This window comes from Choloepus didactylus, chromosome 15 (genome assembly GCF_015220235.1).
Source record: "Choloepus didactylus isolate mChoDid1 chromosome 15, mChoDid1.pri, whole genome shotgun sequence".
In the NCBI taxonomy this organism is placed as follows: Eukaryota; Metazoa; Chordata; class Mammalia; order Pilosa; family Megalonychidae; genus Choloepus; species Choloepus didactylus.
This window is the reverse complement of record NC_051321.1, coordinates 40,355,006-40,374,229: the sequence shown is the minus strand read 5'-3', so window position 1 is coordinate 40,374,229 and position 19,224 is coordinate 40,355,006. Positions and strand designations below refer to the sequence as shown.

The 19,224-nt window shown below is 40.4% G+C and overlaps 1 protein-coding gene across 4 annotated transcripts in view; it reads right to left on the bottom strand.

The window, feature by feature from the left end:
- Window positions 1–19,132, bottom strand: part of PCGF5 (polycomb group ring finger 5) — a 179,266-nt gene extending 160,134 nt beyond the window's left edge. For 2 of the 4 annotated variants that reach the window (XM_037804084.1, XM_037804087.1), the window contains exon 1: window positions 19,001–19,122. The gene's annotated coding sequence lies outside the window, so the exon portion shown is untranslated. Of the gene's footprint in view, window positions 1–19,000 lie in introns of all 4 variants that reach the window. The other 2 variants (XM_037804091.1, XM_037804090.1) reach the window with 2 other exon arrangements.
- Between the last annotated feature and the right edge of the window lie 92 nt (window positions 19,133–19,224).

Below are 19,224 nucleotides of genomic sequence, written 5' to 3'. Positions count from 1 at the left end.
ACAAAGAAACTTTAAATTTATCTATGATTATTGATATTTTTAAAAATCAAAGTTACTAAGATGTTTTTTAAAGATGCTTTTCCCAGGAACCTAAAATACTGATCTCATCCATACAACAAACATTTCTTCTTTTAGGTGTACAAAGTCTATTTAGACCAAAGCCCAATAAAACAAGAAATCTAACCTTGGAATATTGTATAGTTCCTATATTCTCTTATCTCTTGCTCGTTAATCACCTTTCTAAGAATTCCCTTGCAGAAAACTAGTGAGCTGTGAAAACTGCTGGTGATCCCACGTACAAACTGGAAAGGCTGCTTCTGTGAACGTCTGGTGTACCACAGCAGGGAGGTCAGAAGCAAAACCCAGGGGAGATAAAAAAACAAAAACAAAAACAAAAAACCTTGAGGGCAAAGTGAGGGTACAGCTGATATAGCCCCAAAAGGCAACAGTGAAGGTAAAGAAATAATAAACTATTATTAAGTTCACATTTATTTGAGCTCTAAAATTACTCCATAGGAAATTCAAGATAAGGTAATCAATTTAAGTAGGTTCTGCAAAACAAAGGAAAACAAATATTGTCTCTCTCTACAGTCATTCTCATTATTCACAGGTCATTCGAATGACCTCTCCCATGCCTCTCCCTTTCTTTCCTCCTACTTTTGTCACCAGAAATAGATCATATTCAGATCCAAGAGCTAGAGAGGATCCAACTTAAAGCAGAAGCAGTGAGTGAGGACAGGATGGGAAGCATACGAGAGACATTTAGAAAGCAGAAGCAAAGAGGCTTTAGGTACTTGGCTAGAGAATTTAGCCCTAGCTGCACGTAAGAAGCACCTGGGGATCTTCAAAAAAAAAACAAAAAAAAAAACAAAAAACAAAAAACAAAAAACAAAAAACAAACTGATTCGCTGGGGCCCACCTAAAGCCAAATAAATCAGAAAGGGGGGCTGCCGGGACATTTGAATAGATCTTGAGAGAGTGAGCTTTGGAATCATGGCTGTGGGAGAGGTTTCAAAATTCAGCACAATGTTTCTTATCATTAAAGCTCTGGATACATGTAGATCAATTTCCAATCCACTTAAGATCACCACATTATTTTTTTTTTCTTACTATTTTTATTTTTATCAAAGGAAACCATGCAAGTTATTTAAAAACTCAAATAGTACTACTGGGTTTAAAATGAAATATAGCAGTACCATTTTACGTCTCCACTCATTCCTAAACCCACTTCCCAGAGGCAACAACTATTTTTCAATCTTTTTGCTACTTCTTATGGTATTTCATTCTATATTCTTAAATATGTATATACTGATATTACTTGATTCATCTAGACATTACTATAGTAATTAACATAATTATTGATGTCCCATTATGCACCATTTTGAAATTTCTCTTCACTGTCATCCTAAAACTTTCTTTTGTCTCTCGCCTGTGTTTGACTTCTTGTTTCCAGAATCCCATTCTTTTTTGGTTTATGTCCACATTTTGATAAAACATATCATCCAGTCTCCTTCTGTAAAATGGTACATAGAGAACAAATTTTTGAGAGCTTTCATGCACCCCCAATATCTTTATTCTATCATCTACTTAATAGTTTGGTCGTGTTTGAAATTCTAGATTGAAGTTAATTTCCCTCAGAGTTATGAAGGAATGAATCCACTGTCTTTAGATTCCAGTGCTGCTGTTAAGGAATCTGGAACAATTCCAATTCCTTTTTTTTTTTTTGCATAAGACCTGACTTGTTTCATTTTTTGTCTACAAGGATCTAGGTTATCCCATTTTCCTTAGTGTTCTGAAATTTTACAATGCTATATCTTGTATCATTATGTGGGTCTTTTCAAATTCATTCCACTACTACTTTTAAAGTAACTTTAATCTAGAAATTTAACCCAGAAATCTCTGTACTCCAGTTCTGGGAAATTACTTGTATTACTTCTTTGGTTACTTCCTCTCCTCCAATTTTCTCCTTAACCTCCTTCTGGACTCGTATTAGTATGATATTATACCTGCTGAACTGATCATCTTTATTTCTTTTCTTCTATTTTCTATCTTTTTGCTTTTCATTTCTACTCTTGGGAGATATTCTTATCTTTCTCTTCTGATTCTGCCATTAAATTTCGGTTTTTGTCATCTCATATTTAATTTCCAAGATCTATTTCTTATATCTGATTATTACTTTTCTACAGTCCCTATTCCTAACTTATGGATGCCCTTCTCATCTTTTTACATATTAATTATAGGTGGGTTGGTTATGATTGTTTTCATTTTCTTCTTGCATTTCCATTTCCTTTATGATCCTTTTTCTTTCTTATTTGGTCCGATTTCTGCCCTTTTGTTGTTGAAGGCTTTCTCTGAATGCCTCATACTCACACTGGCTGTCTATTTAGAGCACGACACTAAGAAGCTGACCGTAAGTCCTATATTCATTGTGGGGTTGGATTGTTGACTAGTAGGTTCACTGTAAGAAGAATGGGTGGTAAAAGTCAGTTTTTTCATTTGTAGGATTTCAAATGTCAGTATCTGTACATCTTTTCTCTAGGACTGCTCATTTTACCCAGAAAGGAGTCCTTCGATATCCTACTTGGGTTGGTAATTACGGGGCTATTCTAGGATTAGGGTGGGAGAAAAGGGATACGGAGTCTCACTGCTTAGTACGCAGAATTTCATTAAACTTTTCTGTTTTCAGTTGAGAATTTCATTGTTACTCTCTTTTGCCTAGTATTTCTAATCCAGAACCTGTAATTTACTTCATTTTCTCCAAAGAATAAACTTCCAGTCTCCTTCAAGAGTTTCATTGTGCTGTGTGTGGTAGGCAACTGGAATTGAGGGCCTAGTTCTTTTACAAACTTTCAACTAATCCTTTATTTTCAGCTATATGCCCCAACTCCCCTACTACAAAGCCTCTAATTCCAGAGCCTTTCTAGGATTCTGGGGGATGAATTTGCTATTTCTTCCAAGCACCCAAGCCCAGTCCCCTTTAAAGTCACATTGGTTTCAACTTTCTCCACTATACTAAGTCAGCTGTCAGAGGTCTGTTTGCTTTCAATGATCCACAAATTTGTTGGCATTTCTCTTCTGCTGTTGCCATCCTCATTTTACCATCACTACAGCAGGGTTTCATGAGGGATTGTGAGACAGTAAATTTACCAAATTCTAACCTGAAGTCCCATTAACTAAATCTTACAACCCTAGAAACTTCCCCAACAGATGAACCTTCATCAAATTTTTAGCACTTAGAGCTTTTCTGTTTTTACTACATGCCGGATTAGCACAGATACTTTTCCAATTATCTTAATGCTTATCATCATTTTCTTTTTTAATCATGAAAAAAAAAAACTGATTCAAACAAATCCTTTCCGGAATACGACGAAAGATGTAATTTATTGACTCATTAATCAGTTTTAAAAGACGGCTGGATTTAGAACACTATTTTATAATTAAACAAAGAAAATACAGATTTTTTTCATGCAACAAAGCTGTTTCCACTGAACCTTTTTTTTTTTAAATCAATTATATCAAAAAAAAATTTTTAAAAACATACAATAAAAACAACATTTTAAACAAATCGTAACAAGGGAGTAAGAAAAAGACAACTAACCTAAGATAACTACTTTACTTCCAATATGTTCCTACTCTACTCCAAGAAAATAACCTAATATAGCAACATTTCTGTGGACTTGTTCCTACCATAGCCATCAGAAATTAATAAACCATAGTCATTCCTGGGCATTCCCAGAACGTTAAATTTACCCATGATAGCTTATCTATTCTTATTGGGTTATCATTCCCCCTTCATTAATTGCTATCGCTAGTTCCTACATTCTACATTATAAACCATTTGTTTTACATTTTTCAACGTTCACATTAGTGGTAGCAAATAATATTTCTCTTTTTGTGCCTGGCTTATTTCATTCAGAATTATGTCTTCAAGGTTCACCCATGTTGTCATATGTTTCACGACATCCTTCCGTCTTACTGCCGCATAGTATTCCATTGTGTGTATATACCACATTTTATTTATCCACTCATCTGTTGAAGGACATTTGGGTTGTTTCCATCTCTTGGCAATTGTGAATAATGCTGCTATGAACATTGGCGTGCAGATATCTGTTCGTGTCACTGCTTTCAGATCTTCTGGGTATATACCAAGAAGTGCAATCACTGGATCAAAGGGGAACTCTGTATCTAGTTTTCTAAGGAAGTGCCAGACTGACTTTCAGAGTGGCCGAACCATTACACAGTCCCACCAACAATGAATAAGAGTTCCAATTTCTCCATATCCTCTCCAACATTTGTAGTTTCCTGTTTGTTTAATGGCAGCTGTTCTAATTGGTGTGAGATGGTATCTCATTGTGGTCTTAATTTGCATCTTTCTAATAGCTAGTGAAGCTGAACATTTTTTCATGTGTTTCTTGACCATTTGTATTTCTTCTTCAGAGAACTGTCTTTTCATATCTTTTGCCCATTTTATAATTGGGCTGTCTGTACTATTGTCATTGAGTTGTAGGATTTCTTTATATATACAAGATATCAGTCTTTTGTCAGATACATGGTTTCCAAAAATTTTTTCCCAATGAGTTGGCTGCCTCTTTACCTTTTTGACAAATTTCTTTCAGGTACAGAAACTTCTAAGCTTGAGGAGTTCCCATTTATCTATTTTTTTCTTTCTTGCTTGTGCTTTGGGTGTAAAGTCTAGGAAGTGGCCACCTAATCCAAGGTCTTGAAGATGTTTCCCTATGTTATCTTCTAGGAGATTTATGGTACTGACTTTTATATTGAGATCTCTGATCCACTTTGAGTTAATTTTTGTGTATGGTGTGAGGTAGGGGTTCTCTTTCATTCTTTTGGATATGGATATCCAACTCTCCCAGCCCCATTTGTTGAAAAGACTATTATGCCCCAGTTCAGTAGCTTTGGGGGCCTTATCAAAGATCAGTTGGCTGTAGACCTGGGGATCTATCGCTGAATTCTCAATTCGATTCCACTGATCAATATATCTATCTTTGTGCCAGTACCATGCTGTTTTGACAACTGTGGCTTTATAATAAGCTTCAAAGTCGGGGAGTGTAAGTCCTCCCTCTTCGTTTTTCTTTCTTAGAGTGTCTTTAGCAATTTGAGGCATCTTCCCTTTCTGAATAAATTTGATTACTAGCTTTTCCAAGTCTCTAAAGTAGGTTGTTGGAATTTTGATTGGGATTGCATTGAATCTGCAGATGAGTTTGGGTAGAATTGACATCTTAATGACATTTAGCCTTCCTATCCATGAACACGGAATATTTTTCCATCTTTTAAGGTCCCCTTCTATTTCTTTTAGTAGAGTTATGTAGTTTTCTTTGTATAGATCTTTTACATCTTTGGTTAAGCTTATTCCTAGGTACTTGATTTTTTTAGCTGCTGTGGAAAATGGTATCTTTTTCCTGAGTGTCTCTTCAATTTGTTCATGTCTAGCATACAGAAACATTACTGACTTATGTGCATTAATCTTGTACTTATGTGCATTAATCTTGTATCCTGATACTTTGCTAAATTTATTAGCTCTAGTAGCTGTATCGTCGATTTCTCAGGTTTTCCAGATATAAGATCATATCATCTGCAAACAGTGACAGTTTTACTTCTTCCTTTCCAATTTGGATGCCTATTATTTCTTTGTCTTGCTGGACTGCCCTGGCTAGCACTTCCAGCACAATGTTGAATAACAGTGGTGACAGTGGGCATCCCTGTCTTGTTCCTGATCTTAGAGGGAAGGCTTTCAGTCTCTCACCATTGAGTACTATGCTGGCTGTGGATTTTTCATATATACTCTTTATCATATTGAGGAAGTTTCCTTCAATTCCTACCTTTTGAAGTGTTTTTATCAAAAACAGATGTTGGGTATTGTCAAACACTTTTTCAGCATCTATTGAGATGATCATTTGATTTTTCTTTTTTAATTTGTTAATGTGTTATAATACATTGATTTTCTTATGTTGAACCATCCTTGCATGCCTGGAATGAACCCCACTTGGTCATGGTGTATGATTTTTTTAATGTGTCTTTGGATTCGATTTGCAAGTATTTTGTTGAGAATTTCCGCATCTATATCCATTAGGGAGCTAGGCCTATAGTTTTCCTTTTTTTATGGCATCTTTGCCTGGTTTTGATATTAGATTGATGTTAGTTCATAAAATGAGTTAGGTAGTGTTCCATTTTCTGCAATGTTCTGAAAGTGTTTAAGTAAGATTGGTGTCAGTTCTTTTTGGAAAGTTTGGTAGAATTCCCCTGTGAAGCCATCTGGCCCTGGGCATTTATTTGTGGGAAGCTTTTTGATAACTGATTGGATCTCTTTGCTTGTGATGGGTTGGTTGAGGTCTTCTGTTTCTTCTCTAGTCAGTCTAGGTTATTCATATGTTTCCAGGAAATTGTCCATTTCCTCTACATTATCCAGTTTGTTGCCATACAGTTGTTCATAGTATCCTCTTATAATTTTGTTAATTTCTCCAGGATCCAGAGTAATGTCACCTTTCTCATTCATTATTTTGTTTATATGGGTCTTCTCTCTTTTTGATTTTATCAGTCTAGCTAGGGACTTGTCAATCTTGTTGATCTTCTCAAAGAACCAACTTTTGGTGTTATTTATCCTCTCTATTTTTTTTGTTCTCTAAGTCATTTATTTCTGCTTTAATCCTTGTTATTTCTTTTCTTCTACTTGGTTTAGGATTGGTTTGCTGTTCATTTTCTAGCTTCTTCAGTTGATCCATTAGTTCTTTGATTTTGGCTCTTTCTTCCATTTTAATGTATGCGTTTAGTGCTATAAATTTCACCCTTAGTACCACCTTTGCTGCATCCCATAGGTTTTGGTATGTTGTCTTCTCATTTTCATTCATCTGTATATATTTAGCAATTTCTCTTGCTATTTCTTCTTTAACTCACTGATTGTTTAGGAGTGTGTTGTTTAACCTCCAGGTATTTGTGAAATTTCCAAGTCTCTGATAGTTATTGACTTCTAATTGTATTCCATTGTGGTCAGAGAATGTGCTTTGAATAATTTCAATTTTTTTAAATTTATTGAGGCTTTTTTTACGTCCCAGCATTTGATCTATTCTGGAGAAAGTTTTGTGAGCACTAGAGAAGAATGTGTATCCTGGTAATTTGGGATGTAATGTTCTATATATGTCTGTTAAATCCAATTCATTTATCAGATTGTTCAGGTTTTCCATTCCTCACTGGTCTTCTGTCTGGTTGATCTACCTATAGGAGAGAGTGATGTGTTGAAGTCTCCCACAAAAATTATTGTTGAAACATTCATTGCTTCCTTTAGTTTTGCCAGTGTTTGTCTCATGTATTTTGTGGCACCTTGATTGGGTCCATAAACATTTATGATTGTTATTTCTTCTTATTAAATTGCCCCTTTTATTAGTATGTAGTGGCCTTCTTTGTCTCTCAAAACATCCCTGCATTTAAAGTCTATTTTATCTGAGATTAATATTGCTACACCTGCTTTCTTTTGGCTGTAGCTTGCATGAAATATTTTTTTCCATCCTTTCACTTCCAATTTCTTTGTGTCCCTGTGTCTAAGATGAGTCTCTTGTATGCAACATACTGATGGTTCATTTTTTTTTTTATCCATTCTGCGAATCTATATCTTTTAATTGGAGAGTTCAACCCATTTACATTCAATGTTATTACTGTGAAGGCATGTCTTGAATCAGCCACCTTATCCTTTGGTTTATGTTTGTCAGATGTATTTTTTCCCTCTTTCTCTTAATGTGCTGTGATGTACCCATACTGAATCTCTTTACTACTGAATCTTTCTCCATATCTCTCGCTCCTTTCTTTGTTTCTCTGTCAGTAGGGCTCTCTTTGGCATCTCAAGTAGGGCAGGTCTCTTGTTAGCAAAATGTCTCAGGATTTGTTTCTGAAACATTTAAGCTCTTCCTCAAATCTGAAGGAGAGCTTTGCTAGATAAAGTATTCTTGATTGGCAATTTTTCTCTCTCAGAATTTTAAATATGTCATGCCACTGCCTTCTTGCCTCCATGGTGGCTGCTAAGTAGTCACTACTTAGTCTTATGCTGTTTCCTTTGTATGTGGTGAATTGCTCTTCTCTTGCTGCTTTCAGTACTTGCTCCTTCTCTTCCGTATTTGACAGTGTGATCAGAATATGTCTCGAAGTGGGGTTATTTGGATTTATTCTATTTGGAGTTCGCTGGGCATTTATGATTTGTGTATTTATGGTGTTTAGAAGATTTGGGAAGTTTTCCCCAACAATTTCTTTGAATACTCTTCCTAGACCTTTACCCTTCTCTTCCCCTTCTGGAATACCAATGAGTCTTATATTTGGATGTTTTATATCATCTATCATATCCCCAAGGTCCATTTTGATTTTTTCAATTATTTCCCCATTCTTTCTTTTGTTCTTTCATTTCCCATTCTGTCGTCCTCCAGGTCACTGATTCACTGTTCAGCTTCCTCTGGTCTTGTACTATTAGTATCCAGAATCTTTTTAATTTCTTCAACAGTTTCTTTTATTTCCATAAGAAGATCGTCTATTTTTTTATTTACTCTTGCAATTTCTTCTTTATGCTCTTCTAGGGTCTTCTTCATGTCCTTTATATCCTGTGCCATGCTCTTCTTCACGTGCTTTATATCCTTTGCCATGCTATTGCTGTTCATCTTTAGTTCTTGGATTAATTGCTCCAAGTACTCTGTTTCCTCTGATCTTTTGATTTGGGTGTTTAGGCTTGGGTTATCCATATCGTCTGTTTTTTTTCACATGCTTTAAAATTTTCTGTTGTTTTTGGCCTCTTGGCATTTGCTTAACTTGACAGGGTTCTTTTAGGATATGCAGACCGATTCAAACCCTTATTTCTAATTTGTCAGATCTACAGCTTCGTGGAGTACACTTTCTCTAACTAGCCAGCAGGTGGCGTCCGCGAGCCACCTATTCCCCTCAAGCCAGTTCTCCCCCACTTTGTCTTTGTGGCAAGTGGGGGTGTGAGGCTTGCGGGGTCCAATTGGTGCACCAAGGTTGCGTGTGTAGTTGGTGCTGCCCGCCCGGCATATGGGGCGTGTGTCTGAGCAGTCAGGGAGGGTGGGCGGCTTTAATAATCAAATCTCCCAGGTGTTCCTGGAGATTTAAAGCTGTTGCAATAGTCTAATCCTTCAGTTCAGTCTTGCCACAGTTTGTCTCTGCCACTGACCCGCAAGTCCTTGGTATTGCCGTATGATCCCTGGGACTTGCGAGAGGGTCCCTCTTCCAAGCCGTGCACTCCTAGGTCCTCTGCTGAGGGATGACTGTGCTATGTCACAGGTGAGCACCGTCTCCCCTCCACTGAACCCTTTTTGTCACTTCAAATCTAGCCTATGGTGATACAAGGTGAAAGGTATTTACCTTGACAATTGTCAAGCATTTTCCAAATAGAATTTTACTTTACAAAGCCATCATAAATATTAGAGTTGTGGTTGTTCTGCTTGATCAGAACTTTAAAAAAGTTACTGAACATGAGGACTTTTGTCACATCCAAAGGCTCACAAACTTTTCATTCTCATTCCCATCCAGGGGATACACATCTAAAGAAGCTTAGCCTGAAGATTTCAATCTTTAAGAGAGAAAACCCAGGACCCACCTAAACACTAAAGTCATATCTATATAAATAATAAATTATAAGAATAACTACTTTAATCTAATTCCATTCTAAAGGGGCATGTATTTTGGGCCTGCCAACACTTAATATTTCCCTCTAGTTTCTCCTCATGACTTCTCTAAAAAGCATGTAACAGAAGGAAAAAAAAAAAAAAAACTCTCTTGAGAAAAAAATTAAATTATTCTGTATCTTTAACTGGGTGGTAGTTTACAAGGATGTTTACTTTATAATAATCCATTAAACTGTACATTTACATTTCAGAAGTTCTCTGTATGTGTTACATTTTGCAATAAAAGTCTTTTTAAGTTAAAAAAAGAGAAACAGATTAAATTACTATATTTGTCATCAAACATAATGCCTTAATTTCACCTTGCCAGAATTACTATACACCTGACATTGATAAAGGTAGGAGACGCATCAAGATTTGCCTTAAAAGCCTATACCAGTGCCCCATCAAATGTCAATGGGCGTTCTTATTGTCTTATGCAAAAACAGTTTATTAAAAAAAAAAAAACTTCCTTAAACTTCACAGTTTACCTTGCATCCTATATGGTAATACTGATACCTTACATTTGTATAACAATATTTGCAAACTGCTTTCACATCCAAAACCTCGGAGTCAGAGCAAATACTTTCTCCCATGTTACAGATGAGGCACTTAATAGTAACTTAGTAACTATTACTTAGTAAGGTCACACAAGTAGTAACAGAATCGGAACTACTTCAAGTGCCACTAACTAAGGGTACCCTAAATATTTTATGAGAAAGAACTTTTTACTTTTCCAAAGCTCTGAGTTCAAAAAATAAGGATCTCAAAGTTGATGGTCTCTGCCATAACACCTGTGAGTTTCCTGATATTCTCAGCGGGGAAGGAAAGATCCACTAGGTATGGTATGACTAACTAAGGACCCATGGTCAAACTGTTCTTAATCATTTATTCACTTCTAGTTGACGTAACAATTCATTTGCTGTCTCAGAGGTTCATTTAACTCAAATGCAGACAGGAAAGCTATCAGTAGTCGGCAACCTGATGTTCAAGGGCAATACCTGTTTCCCACTCCCAAATTTTCCAAAAGAAGGATATTCCCTAACCACTCCTGGCCTCCTTCCCTGCATCCCACTCTTCACCACCTCTTGGTTGGTGGCTAACAGCCACGGGCCTGTTTCTTGGTTCTCAAATAGATGGAGATTTTCTACCACAGACCTTGAGCATGAGAGATTTGTCCTTTCTCTATACTTGCACTGTAAAAGGCAGAAACCTGGGTATTTCTGCTCTGCAGTCTCAAACTTTTCCTCTCGCAGGTTGTTCCAAAGTCTAGACTGGGGTGTAGGGGGTGCACAAGCCCATTTTGGGCTTCACGTCAAGCTATGTTTCCCAACCTGGCCTTCATCCATAATGAAGTTAATATTTTGTTTCTCCATCTGCTGATTCTTATCTGTTTTTTAATTGGTGGGGAAGAAGGTGCTTTTTATTCATCCTCCTCAAAGACGCTAACACCTGCCTTTCAGATTTTGAGGTCAGAGCACAAGGACTCTATTCCATAGCCGTCTTCTGTGGATTTCTATACCCACAAACACTAACTATTCTTAAAACAGTGGGCAAGTTACATGGTAAGGAAGCTTTTAAAGATTTTGCTCAGTGGACACTTTGATTACTTCTCTTGAAGTAAAATACTGAACTGAGGGCAAATATACTAAGGGCAAAATACTGAACTATGATTCAGGGATCCTGAGTTATTTCCAAGGTCGGTTCTATCACCTTATCTGTGATCTTCAGGAAGTCTCAATCTTCCTACAAAGTCTTTAAAAGACTTTAGCTTCTTCATCTTTTAATGAAGGAATCACTTCCTTATATTTTGGGTGTCTTCCACCTCTATGAACTAAGCTCAAAGAGGCTTTAATAAGTGTATTCCATACTTGTTAAAGCAGGCATTGTTATTTAACCCTGTTGACCACTTGGCCTCATATTCCTTAAGACCAATGACCTTGTGCCAATTCACCACCCTCAAGCTCAGTCACACTTTGAGTTTTTCATCAATACTCAGAAGTGATCCCTCCATAATGATAAAATACTGATAGGTCCTCTTCCTCTCCACCACTCCTCCCTAGAATCCCTCCTCCACAATTCTGTTTCTCCCTTTCCTTCTTTCTTGCTGAACCAGCCAATATACTTCCAAATCTCACATCTCCTGCTCATTCTCCCAGCCCATCAACACTCTAGTTTCACTTGCCTTCCCACTAAACTGAAGATCCATATGGAGTTGGCAGTTTCATTGATATTCACACCATTTCCACTTCCAGCTTTCTGGGTACTGCTGGAGAAAATCAAGAATGCAGGGATGACTCATTCTATCATAAAGGGAAGGTCTTCTAGCAACTTGACAAACCCTCATTACCTTGGGCTCCTTGTTGGGCTCAGATGCAAACCTTTTCCACTCTTTCCACTCTTTTTCCCCTTCCAACTTTACCTGTCACTCCCAACTCACTTCTAGTAAATCAGCTGGCCACTTCTGTTTTTTTTTTTTCAACTGAAGAGATCAAACCCATTTCAAATGCAACCACCCTCCCTCCCAGCTTCCAACTTTCCTCTCTAAGCTTCAAAATTTCTCTTGGCTTTCATCTATTTTTTTCCTTCCATGTCACATCTGTTTTGCCATGGATAACTTCTTTACCTGTGTCTTGATCTGAGTGATGAAATAATTTATTATCTAAAAGGACATTTTTTTTGTTTTGTTGTGTTGTGTTTTTTTTGTTTTTTGTTTTTTTTTTATTAAATTCAGTTTTACTGAAATACATTCACACACCATACAATCATCCATGATATACAATCCACTGTCCACAGTATGATAACATAGTTATGCGTTCATCACCACAATCTATCTCTGAACATTTTCCTTACATCAGAAAGAACCAGAACAAGAATAAAAATTAAAAGTGAAAAAAGAACACCCAAATCATCCCCCCATCCCACCCCATTTGTCCTTTAGTTTTTATCCCCATTCCTCCATTCATCCATACACTAGATAAAGGGGGTGTGATCCACAAGGTCTTCACAATCACACTGTCACCCCCTGTAATCTACATTGTTATATAATTGTCTTCAGGAGTCCAGACTGCTGGGTTGGAGTTTGATAGTTTCAGGTATTTACTTCTAGCTATTCCAATACATTAAAGTCTAAGAGGTGTTATCTATATAGTGCATAAGAATGTCCACCAGAGTGACCTCTCGACTCCATTTGGAATCTCTCAGCCACTGAAACTATTTCGTCTCATTTTGCATCCCCCTTTTGGTCAAGAAGATACTCTCAGTCCCATGATGCCAGGTCCACATTCATCCCCTGGAGTCATACTCTGCGTTGCCAGGGAGATTTACACCCCTGGGAGTCGAGTCCCACGTAGTGGGGAGGGCAGCGAGTTCACCTGTTGAGATGGCTCAGTTAGCGAGAGAGAGGGCCACATCTGAGCAACAAAGAGGTACTCAGGGGGAGACTCTTAGGCACCATTACATACAACTTTAGACTCTCCTTTGTGGTAATGAGCTTCATAAGGGCAAGTCCCTCCCATGCTCAAGGGCTCAGCACATCAAACCGCCAGTCCCAATGCTTGTGACAACATCAACACCAGTCCAGGTGAGGGTGTCCAACACATCCGCACCTTCCCCCAGATCCTCAGGGCTGGGGAAGGGGAGGCTGTAAATATATTTTTTATTATCTGCCCAAATTACTCTAGGATGTGTCACTATTTCACTCCAGCCTATACCAACCTACCATATCTCACTTCCTATTCAAAGTTCCATGCAATTGTGGTGTTTGAACAAATCGACTGTAGAGTTTACCGTTTAGAAAATTTGGATCCTGTACCAAATAGATATCTATTCCCTTGGTCTCATATGAAATTTGAAGTTTTAAAACACAATCAGTTTCAACTAAAAGGACATTTTTTAAAAGAATAAAAGCAGGAATTATCTGTAATTAAACTGGATAACACATGTGAACTGGAACTGTCCTGGGCAACCCCAATGTATAGTTACTATACCTTGTTCCCATCCCTCCTACTAGAGGGGGGGCATGAATTACCCTTCCTCTCCACTGATGGCCACTCTGCCCACAAACAGTCTCAGGCCTTCTTATGATTTTCTTTTTAAGAAAGTTTCATTGGCACTCTCATCACCTTAAGTTTTTGTCCTTTCATAGTTTACAGCTGCTCTCTCCATTTCCTCCCCATTTAAATATCCCTCAGGTGCCTGCTGACTTCGCTCCCTTCTGCCCAACTGAACCTGATCCTCAAAAGCTAATAACAATGGTCTCATTGCCAAATTTAATGATCTCAGCCTCCTCCAAATTCTCCTTCCTCACCTATTCACCCTATCTTGTCTTGTTCTTCTGTTTTTCTTCTCAGCATCCTGTCTGCTCTTTCTGTCTCCCTCCAAACCCACACGTATTGGCTTTCCTAAGACCCTGCCCTAGCATTTTATTCTCACTCACACTCTGAACCATGCCACATCTTCACCATACCCCCTCCATAAGGATGTCCCCAAATCTTTCTCTTACGCTATACTTAATGGCTTCCATCCATCTGCATGGCCCATAGGCACAAAAAAGTTAACATATCCAAATCCAAACTTGTAATCACCTCCACTAATTAAGTTAACATTTATTAATTGCATACTACATGCAGGTGCTTTACTAGTGGCCCTTCCTGACTCCCCATTTCAAGTCCTGCCATCACCATCCTAAATCACTCAGCTGACATCTCTGACTTCTCCTTCAACTCCCACAACCAATTAGCTATCAAGTTCTGTTTTGTCTTCTGCAGTGTCTCACTGAGCCACCTGTCCCCATCCTAATTTACACTCTCGTTGCTTCTTTTCTGGAATCTATGTTAATAGTTTGTCCTAACTGGGAGCATCCCTGGTTCCTCTGGTGTGGATTAATTTCCTTAAAGCACAGCTTTGATCACATCATTCTTCTGCTTAAAATGTCTTTGATGGCTTCCTACTGCCTACTAAATAAATCCCAGCCTCCTTAGCCTGGTGTTCAAGATGCTTCACAATATGGCCTGAACCTTCCCGTCAGACTTTTCTCCCACTATCCTGCTCCCAGGCACCGCACCCTCCAGCCTAAACAGTCCTCTCTGTTCCTGGACTTCAGGTACACCGTTCCCCCACATCTGCCAGTTGATGTCACACCAATTCTTTAAGGACTTTCTCAAAACTCCATAGTTAAGTCTTCTCCAATTTTTCCAGCTAGCAGTACTGTTTTTCCTTCTCCAGATTCACACAGCATTTTCTTTATGCTTCACTAACAGTTTTACCATGTTAATATGGCCTTTGCTACCTGTCTTATGCTCCCTACTTTTAAGCCTCTCAATGGAAGGATGTCTATGTCTGATTAATCTTTATACTCCACCTACTAGTATGCTGAATGAGAGGTTGAAGTATTGACATTAACTTTGTATCCCTCCCATAACATACAAAATAATGAAAATGTACTTAATATCATGAAAGTGAACAGAATCAAATTTTTGGCAAGGCCAGGAAACTAACCATTTTGCAGATCCTCTTATTAGAATATATGAATAATTTCATTTCAATTAAAATAGCAGGAGACTCGTGCATTTTTTATTGGTTCCTAAAACTTTAGAGTTGGACAAGATCTTAGCTATCATTTAAGTCCTCTTCCCTCATCCAAATCACCAACTTTCCAGCTGAGAAAACTGAAGACTTGAGAGACTGAGCTGACCATGATCATCTAAATCAGTAGTAATAATTAGACCAGTTGTGATTTATTAAGGGACTAGTGTACACTGGGCACTTTATATACATTATCCCAGCCTCCCAAAAATCCTTCAAACCAGGTGGTATTACCCCTACTTTAGAGATGAGGAAACTAGTGCCCAAAATAGTTAAGTAACTTGTTGCAGAGAACCCTGCTGCTTGGGAGTAGAGCTGAGTTTTCAGCCTCAGTTCTGTCTCGCTGCAAGGTCCAGGCTTTTCTATTGGACACTGTGGTAGAGGCACGACCTACCAGATGTCCTGACTCTGTCTCTCCAGTGGATAATTATGCCAAGTAAGGAAGCATGCACACTCACAAGTTTTAAACCATTTTATTTGAAATTTTGGAGGTATGACTATTAAACAGACCATTGTTGCTTCATTACATTATTACTGTATTATATCTTATTATACATGTGTGTATTATACACACACATATATACCATATACATTATATACACACATACAATATGCCCACACAGATGATACATTTGTCTAGCCACATTCAGCAAGTATTTGTTGAGCCCCTAGATGTCCAAGCACATGGGAGGGTACAATGCTGAGTAAGACATGATTTTATTGGCTGAGAGTTCACAAGCAAGAGGCAGACCACTGACTAATTGTAGGAACCATTCCTTCCATTCCCATGGGAGCTCTTGGTAATTCAGGGACTGCCAACAACTTGAGCCCCAGAGTGGAAATCAGGACATCTGGTTCTAACCCTGGCCCTGGGTCTTGGGCAAGGCAGCTCACCGTCCCTTATTTTCTTCCGCAAAGGGATTAAGAAAAAGGAACGAATTGTGCCGAGCAATTTCAAGGTCCCCGTTTGCTCTAAAATTCTATCGTCTCTTAGCTTACCCTAGATCACTTCTGAAAGTGATCACAGCTACTATCATGGAAAGGGAACTGCCTGATGCCCACTGTTCTTCAGCAGTGAATTAATAAGTACTGAGTACTGAAAACAGTGCTACAAGAGTGAAGCTGATTAACATGCCTCCAAGTTGATTATTTATAATAACATAAGTTCATTAAAGTTTATCATCTCAAGGGGTATTATTAAACACGCCATTGTATCACTGACATAACTTTAACTTAATTCTTTACAATTAATCCATTTAAGACCTCTTAAGTAAAATTTTAAATAACTTCTTTTATCGACTCATCTGTGGAGTTAAGTTATAGACACTAACAACAACAAAAACAAAACAGATTTGTAAACTTGTTGGAGATGTAAATCTCGCATTCATTTAGTTAAATTAACACTTCATATTAAGAATTACCTACCTTCTATGAATTTTCCCAAATTGCAATCAAATTTGAGTATGGTGAGGTGGAAGAATATAGAAATACCAGTATTTCAAACATGAATGGAAACATAGAGCACTGTGGGAATTTGACTTTGCTAATTCCATTTCAAATATCCTGCATTTTTTCAAATAGCAGTCAATATTTTTGCCCATGTGCTGCTTTATACAGTAACACTTTCTCTTGATAAGGCTCCACATAGCTGATTGTTCTTCATACAAAGTACCTTAGGGATATGACGCTCAAACCTTTTTTGTGCTATAAGTTAGCAGCAAAGAGGAAGAAATGAATTAGTCAGGAGAAAATTAGAACTGCACCACCTTGGTGCCCTGCCCACTGAACTGTCACAGTTAGTTCTACCAAGAAATCAGGAAAAAGGCAATTTATTCATTCACTAGTCAACAAATACAGAGTGCCTCATCCCTGCCCTAGTGAAGCCTACAATCTAATGAGAAGAGACAGGACACAAACAACACCTAAACAAAATAAATTCAGATAGCAATTGACATGAAGAAAATAAAACTGAACAATGGTGTGATTCTCCGGGGAGGGGAGGGGGGGAGGAGAAGGGGTGGAGAGTCCCTTAAGGTGATCAAGAGGGCCTGGATGAGTAGGTGCCAAATAAGCTGAGTCCTAAATGACCAGAAACCTTTACTCTTAATCCTACAAGTGGGGGTAGGGTGAAAATGATTCCAGTTAGCCTTTAGGGGCGAAGACAGTGGGAAAGTTCTGTATTCAGGAATGACAAACCAGGTTACTTTCAGGATTTGACTTAAAACAAACATCCAAAATCTTTAAGTAGGGCTTCTATATTTAAAGAGCCAGTATTTTTCTTTTATGAGCCACTTACTTACTCTTTAATTTTTTTTACTAATAACTTTAGAGGTGCTTAAGGAGAGGCAATTACTGGAAGGATTTTTTTTAGAGACCCGACAGTTCACTTGACACCATGCAAATACTGAATGAGACAGGACCCAGCCCCGCAGCGAATCAGCGTGTCTCCAGCTACTCATTAATGCGGCCAAGCACAATCTTTCAAGCCTCTCAAGAATACGAAACAAGCCTCGGAAAATCTGGGGAGCCTGATACCCCTAAAGTTTTCATGAAAGGAAAGAACAAAACACCGCCCCTTTGCACTAACTCTCTCCCGCCCCCCTGTCGCCCCCCTTCCCCAGGCGTCATCACTGCAGCAAGGCCGCTGTCTCCTGGGTCAGAGACACACGGCGAGTACGCGCGCGTGTGTACCCCGCATGAATCATCGGCGCCCAGTCCGCGAGGCGATGATTCATTCACCGCCCTGAAGATCACGGCCACACGTTCCGGGCGTACTATGACCGCCGCACACACAGCTTCCTTAATATTAAACAAATGTTTCAAAGTACAAACGGCTAGAGCCAGGAACGTGCAGACCTAGGCGAGACGCGGAGAGGAAACAGCACATTTCGGCCGCTGCTTAAGTGTTCCCGGACCCGGGGGGGAAGCGGCGGGCACGTCCGCCCTTCGGTACCCCCTCCTCGACACGCGCGCGGCCGGCGCCCGCAGAGGCGCGAAGGGCGCACAGGTGGGTCCCCGCCCGGCACGGCGCCGCCTCCAGTCCTTCCCCGCCACTCGCGGGAGGCCAACGCTCGCCCCTTCCCTCGCCGTGACATCTTATATAATAACCCGAGCTAATCAAAACGGAAGCGACGCGCGCTGCCGGGGCCCGTCTCCGGGCCGACAGCAGATGCTCGCGCCCCAAGCCCGCGGCCCCCGAACTAGGCGCCGGGACGCGCGGCTCCCAGACTCCCGGGCAGGGGAAGGGCCCGAGCGCCGACTCGGCTTGTCCCTCTTCGGTGAATGCGCTGCTGCTGCTGCCGGTCCCCGTCAGGAAGCCGCGAGCGTCACGAACTGCGTCAGCTTCTTCAAACACATTTCATGGTCTCCCTCCAGCCAAGGAGCCGGGTTGCTCCCATGGCCCGGCCGGGGCCGAGTCTGAAAGGAGCCCCTCAGGGGAGGAGAAAGTTCCTCGGGGCCCTCCCCTTCCCCGCAGAGCGCCCAGCCCCGCCGCGCCTCCAGCCCCTCTCCCCGCGGGGGCCGCGCTCGGCGCTCCGCTCGCCCAGCGGCGCAGCCCGCAAGCCCGCACCAGTGTCAGCTTGGGCAACTTGTGACCCCGCGGCTCCGGGCAGCCCCCTCCCGCCCCGCCGGGCTCGCCCGGCGCCGGGGGCCTCTCCCCCGGCCCGGCGCAGAAACAGCGACGCCAGAAACTTCCCCGGGCCGCGCTGGGTGGGGTAGCTGCCTTGGTCCCCGCGCATCGCCCTTACCTTGCTCTCCAGAGGCCACGATCCGGGCGGGACGCGTGGTGCGGGCGCGCGCGCGCGTGGGGCGGTAGGTGAGGGAGCCGGCGGGGGCGGGGCAGTGGGGGTGCGAGCGGCGCGGGGCCGGGAGGGCTGGGCCGGCCCGACAGGCGCGAGAAGAGTGGTTCCCGCGGCGGCGGCGGCGGACGCGGGGCGAGCGCGCGGAGGGGGCGGAGGAGTTGCCGTGGGTT